Source organism: Neovison vison, chromosome 7 (assembly GCF_020171115.1).
Source record: "Neovison vison isolate M4711 chromosome 7, ASM_NN_V1, whole genome shotgun sequence".
NCBI lineage: Eukaryota > Metazoa > Chordata > Mammalia > Carnivora > Mustelidae > Neogale > Neogale vison.
The window spans coordinates 101,497,630-101,503,511 of NC_058097.1; positions in this window are offsets into that span (position 1 = coordinate 101,497,630).

A 5,882-nucleotide genomic window follows, 5' to 3' on the forward strand; every position below is an offset into this window, starting at 1 on the left:
CCAGACAGAGGAAACAATGCACAGTCTTTCTCAGGAAGAAAGGAGCTGCAAGGCAGGTCAAAGCGACCCCAGAAATCTGCCAGGGCGCACCTGTCTTCTTCAAACCCTTGGATGCCAGGAGGTGAGAGTCCGGGGAAATGCCACATTTTTCTAGAAAAGCAAAGGAAGTCTAATAGATCCTATGGCTTCCAGCAGACAGTCTGTTGTTGGCCCCCGCCTGCAGGCAGAGCCCCGGATGATGTGAGCACCCTCGTGATGCTTTGTTGCTGAGCTGGGCACGGCCCTGTCCTCGTCAGAGGCCGACAGAGACCGTGTGTAGTTTCGTACCGAAGGGCTAAGATATTGGAAGGGATTCTCTGGTGTGAGCTTCTGTGCCACGAACAACCGGCCGCCCCCACCGAGGGCCGTCTGCCCCGGCCGTAGTTCCCAGAGCCCCTCTCCTGGCCAGGTCCTCGGACTGCGCTGGGCGTCCCCTGCCGTGGCCAAGCCGGCTGGCTGCAACTTCCTCACATTCCTTTCCCGTTCCTGCCCTGCTCTGTCTCTGCAGTCTGCCCTGTGTTGAGCTTTCTGCGCTTCATCTCAGAAAGAGATTACCCAGGGCCCGTCTCTGATGTCTGATTGCCGGGCCTGTCTCCACTCGGCCCTCCTGAAATAAATCCTTCGCTCTGTGTCTCACACCATGAGGCTCTGTCACTTGATGTGACGCTTGGTGGCCACCCAGAAACACTAAACTATACAACTCCTTCAACAGGTGTTCAGAACGAGGGGTAATCTCGGGCACCTGGGGGCTCCTTTAGTTGAACGTCTGCCCAGGGTCCTAGGATCGAGGCCCGTGTCGGGCCCCCTGCCCAGCGGGGAGCCGGCTTCTCCCTCTTCCTCTCCCTGCCCCTCCCCCTGCTTGTGCTCACGCACTCTCTGCCAAATAAGTGAATTCAAAAAAAAAAAAAAAAAAGAACTAAGGATACCCTCCAAAACCAAGTCCCTGTGCACAGCTGGGGAACAGGATGGGGAAAGTCCACTCAACTAATCCCTCTGCCCCGTCCTCCCTCTACAGCCCTTAGAGTCACCAAGTGTCCCACTGCGTCACTCGCCCACGGCTGCAGGAAGACCTCCGTCCCTCCCTACTCTGGTCACGTGCACCTGCCCGGCCCCTCCCTGGGCCTGGCGTAAAGAAGTACGGACCGGCCGTGTAACTGGGGTCATGGGCTTTGGACTCACACAGGTTCGACAGGAACCTCGGGTCTTGAGTCTCTAACAGGATAATATTCCTAAAATATCTGCGTCAATACGTCTATACACGTAGTTCCTGGTATATCCCAACTGCTCGGAAACTACTGGCCCCTATATTATCACTTCACTTTGGGGCATGAGAGCAGCAACAGGAAAGGTGGAAGCGGGCTACAGGGGCATGAACCAGAGACGTAAAGATTCTGAGCCCTGCCTTCCTCGCTTCCCTCCTCTTGAGCCGTTTTTTGCGACTTACTTTGTCGACAATGATACAGAGCAGAAAGCATCTGTCCCTCACCAGTAAATAGAGAGCAAATTACTGATTCTTCCTAGCATCTGTGCTGGCTGTCATAGAGCAATGACTTGCTCATGGCTTACCTCACACCATGTCAGAGACACAGAAATTAATCTTAAGTCTTCCCTGGAGCATTAATTCTGCGTGTAGGAGAGGGAGAGTCCAGGCGGAAGGAGCAGGTAAATCCAGGAAATGAGGAAGCTGGGATTGGTGCGCGAATGTCCAACAAACCCCTGAAGGGAGCCTCAAAGCACTAGGCTGTGCTTCAGCAGGACGGGAAAGGTCACCGTTGTTTGTCTTTGTTCTTCAGGGAGAGAAACAGCAGACGTACATATATTCAAGGTCTTAAAACAGAATGAAGTTGAGAGTGTCGTGGTGACCCGGACGCTGGACTTTCTCAGTGCCCCTGGATCCTAGACCAGCCCGTCTGTGTGAAGTGTTCCAAACCCACACGGGGAAAACAGAAGACCCGAGCCATCACGACTGTGGAAGACAAACCCGATTCAAGAGAGCCCACATACAAGGTTTCTGTAAACATCACCTGTGAATGTCAGACAACAAGGCACAACCAGCTCAGCACCGGAGGAACGTTAAACTCTACTCCTGAAAAATCTGTGAATATGTCAGCTTCGGACACACATGCCAAGAAAGTGAATGCGGAGACACTGAAACAGAGCACAGAATTCCCATTTTCAATCCATATTTTACAATGATGCAGACTGACCCAGCGGAATTGGTCAAGTACTGATTTGTCCAGGAGTAATTTGCGATCTTCGCATAATAGCATCATTCTGTAAGCATGCGTCTGGAGATCATCAGCGCGCCCCCTGAGGAGGACTGACGGGGGCGGGGGGGGGCTCATTTCCTCCCCAGCAGGACGGCTGCTGAGTGTGAGAAACAGTGTGAGGAGACGGAGCGGGAGCTCAGGGCGACTGTGCTCGTCACCTGGAGGAGACTGTGAGCCGTGCCCGGCACCCTGCTGGGGCTCTTGGTCCTCAGGCTGAGCAGGATTCGGGTCGGACCAGGAAGCCAGGAAGGAAGGGACCACGACTCGTGGGGAATGCAGAGCTGGGAATGGCTTGAACCCCATGCAGGGGGCCCCAGAGCAGGTGTGGGTGCTGCAGAAGGCAGGACGGAGGAGGAAAGCCGGGTGCTCCGAACCACCCTGGAGGGCTCCCCTGACCTGAGAGGACCCACCACTGCAGCGTCCACGTCTCCTGTGGTCTGTGTGGCCAGGACGACCCCACTGGACTCCCCTCCCCACGTTGAGTGGGGTGAGGGGGGGCGCCCTCCAGTCTGTTCCTTCTAGAACCAGAGTGTGGATTACCACACGAAGACGTGATTGTGAAGGAACAGGTAAGCAAAACGTAAGCCGAAGAACCACACAATAAAAACTCCATAAAACGTTTCCGAGAGATTTCTACGTTAGCAGAATGGACACTTGAAGCTGTGATCAAGGTGGACCGTTCCTACCGGATCCATGGACTGCAAAACACGGGCTTAAAAGCACTTTCCTTCGGCAGTTGGTTTAACTATCAATTTCATCTCGCTCAAAGGGGTTCGGTGTGAAGGGTGAGAAGGAGCCCTGGAAAACGTCCTGAGCTGAGATCACGCCACTTCCCAGTTCCCAGGGCCTGGAAGCAAAGTCATCCAGCGTGCTCACTTCGTAGTGCAGAGAAAGAAGACCCAAAGACACGGAAGACACTTCGTCTAACACGTAACCCGTGCATTATACCTACATGTTTGTACGGTCTTCAAGGTGCCGGGTGTGTGTACCCAACAGTGACAAAGCCAGGGCACGACCTCAGGTGCGCTCTGTCCTAACCCGGCGGCCTCCCTGCTCCGTGGTCAGGGCTGGCGACCACCCGTGCCCACACCCTTCTGGTTCCACCGTCTCTTTCAGAGGAACGAGGGTACCAAGTAGTGTTTTTACGCAAAATAATAATAAATAAGGTAATTGAAATCTGCCTCCCCAGCTGCTGGACAAATCCAAGAAAATCTATACCACGTTGCCACAGTCCAATACGAAATGCTCTGTCCCTGACAGATTTGTTCTTCGCTAGGAGCAGATACTGGGAAACAGTAGCAGGGCCGCTGACGCCCTGTTGCTCCGTTTGGAGAGCACGAGCCCCTAAGGACTCTCTGACAGGTGAGCAAACTCCCCGAGCTACCTGCCTTCCTGTCTGCCGGCGGTAACTCTGGTGCTCTGCGGCAGGGACAGGCGCCGACGGCTGTGAGAGCCCCACACAGCGGTGCTGGGCAGGCGCTGCAGACCACAGGGAAGGTACACAGCACGGGGCGGGGGGGAGTACAAAGAAGTCAGAAGAGGTAGCGTGTAAGGTTTTGAGCCACAGTAAGGATCTGATTTTATTTTGCCAAAGAATAACAAGATGGATCTGCGGCTTTATAAGATCTCCGGGAGCCCGGGGGGCTCATTCACTTGAGCCTCTGACTCCTGGTCTCAGCTCCCGTCGTGATCTCAGCATCCTGGGATCCAGCCCCGACTCTCTCTTGACATTCTCTCTCCCTCCCACCCCCCCCACTCTCTCTCTCTAAAGTCAGTCAGTCGGTCTTAAAGAAAAGTGCAACATCGCTTATTAAAACCTAGTGCGATACAGAACTGAAAATCAGCAGCGTGTTTCTATAATAAGTTGAGCACTTGTTACTGACCACATGCAGGAAAGATGGAATTTCATTAACTGTGAAATTAAGATGAAAAATCAAAAACGTATTTCAAGTGAACGAATACTAGAGAGGTAAAGAGAGAGGCTGTGGTAGGTCAAATGACCTCCTCCAGCCTAAAAAACCCCTTTGGGATTCCGCCCTAGATTATCTGAACAAGGTATACAAAGTCTCATCAGTGTAGCAGCGAGAATGTAGAAAAAAATTTTTCAGAGGAAAAGCAGTAACACTATGGCTTAAGGTCAGGTCTGATCAAACAGGCTGAATTCATGACCAGTGATGAGTCTTCCGTCTGAAGAGCCTAGCGGGGCTGAGTGCTTAGCAAGGGGAAGGTCAGGAAGGTGGGAACGTGGAAGTTCACACCACCTTTTGTGTTCAGAACTTGGATGGGGGCGCCCGGGTGGCTCTGTCGGGGAAGTTTCTGCCTTCAGCTCAGGTCCTGATCCCGGAGTCTTGGAATCGAGCCCCGCATCTGTTCCCTGCTCAGTGGGGAGCCTGCTTCCCCCTTTGCCTCTCTTTCTCTGTCTCTCATGAATAAATAAATAAATAAAAATCTTTTAAAAGAGAAAAAGAACTCAGATGATTATCTTCTAAGTCTTCTCAGAGATTCCCTCTGATCGTAAATGCCCACCGTCAGGAGCTTTGGAGATTTCTTGCCTGATTACACTGGAGAGAACGCAGACAGCCTTCAGAGACCTAACCCTCTGACAGACCCTCTGACAGTATCTGGGCGTTACTCAAGTTCTGCCTGAGACTTCAGGCAGACCTGACCTTCCAGAGAGTTTTCTGGTTACACCAAGGAACATGGAGGAAACACTGGCAGAAAGGAAATTTATTATTCCTTAGTAGAGTTTAATATTCCTAGATGCTGTACAGTCTTTCTTTTCGGAGGGATTCCTGGCAGCTCATTGACCCCTTAGATTTCTGTACATGTCAGGGCGGCCTGTGAGTGAGTGGAAAGACGTGAGGAGGCATCAGTGCCCCTGAGGGTTTCTGGTTGATGATGTAATCGAACCCAGAGTGCCTGGAACCAGTCGGTGCCAGCTTGGAAGACGGTATCTACTGGTAGATGAAAAATCAGCATTTCTTCAAAGACTTGAACAGAACATGTGAGTCAGGACTCCTAGCCATGTTCATGTTTTCAAGCTGTCTCCTTCTGGTCCTTTTCCTGTATTCACACAACAGCGCTCGTCCTAGAACCGGATCCTGTCCCTCGCCTGCTTACAGCTTTCCAAAGACTCACCATACACGTGAGGGTCAGGACCTAGGCCCTGTGTGTGACTCGACCCTGCGCCTTCCCTGTACTGCTCTGTGTTTTGGATCCCAAGGATACTGAACGAACTCCCTGACAATACAGTTGTCTCTGCTTTGGAGGGATTTGGACAGATGCTTCTCTGCCTGAAACACTCCTTCCTTCCACTTGTCACCTAATTAACTAACTCCAAATCATTCTTTAAAATCCGGCCTGGAAAATTCTCCATCCAGGTTCATCTCTGAACCTTCATCTCTGAACATGGATGAAGAATTTTCTGAGTCGAATATAATTAAGATTAAAGAGGGTAAGATTTCTTACTAAGTGCGTAACTTCTCTGGAGAATCTTTTATTTATTTATTTTTTTAAAAAGATTTTATTTATTTATTTGAGAGAGAGCAAGTAAGAGAAAGCACGAAAGGGGAG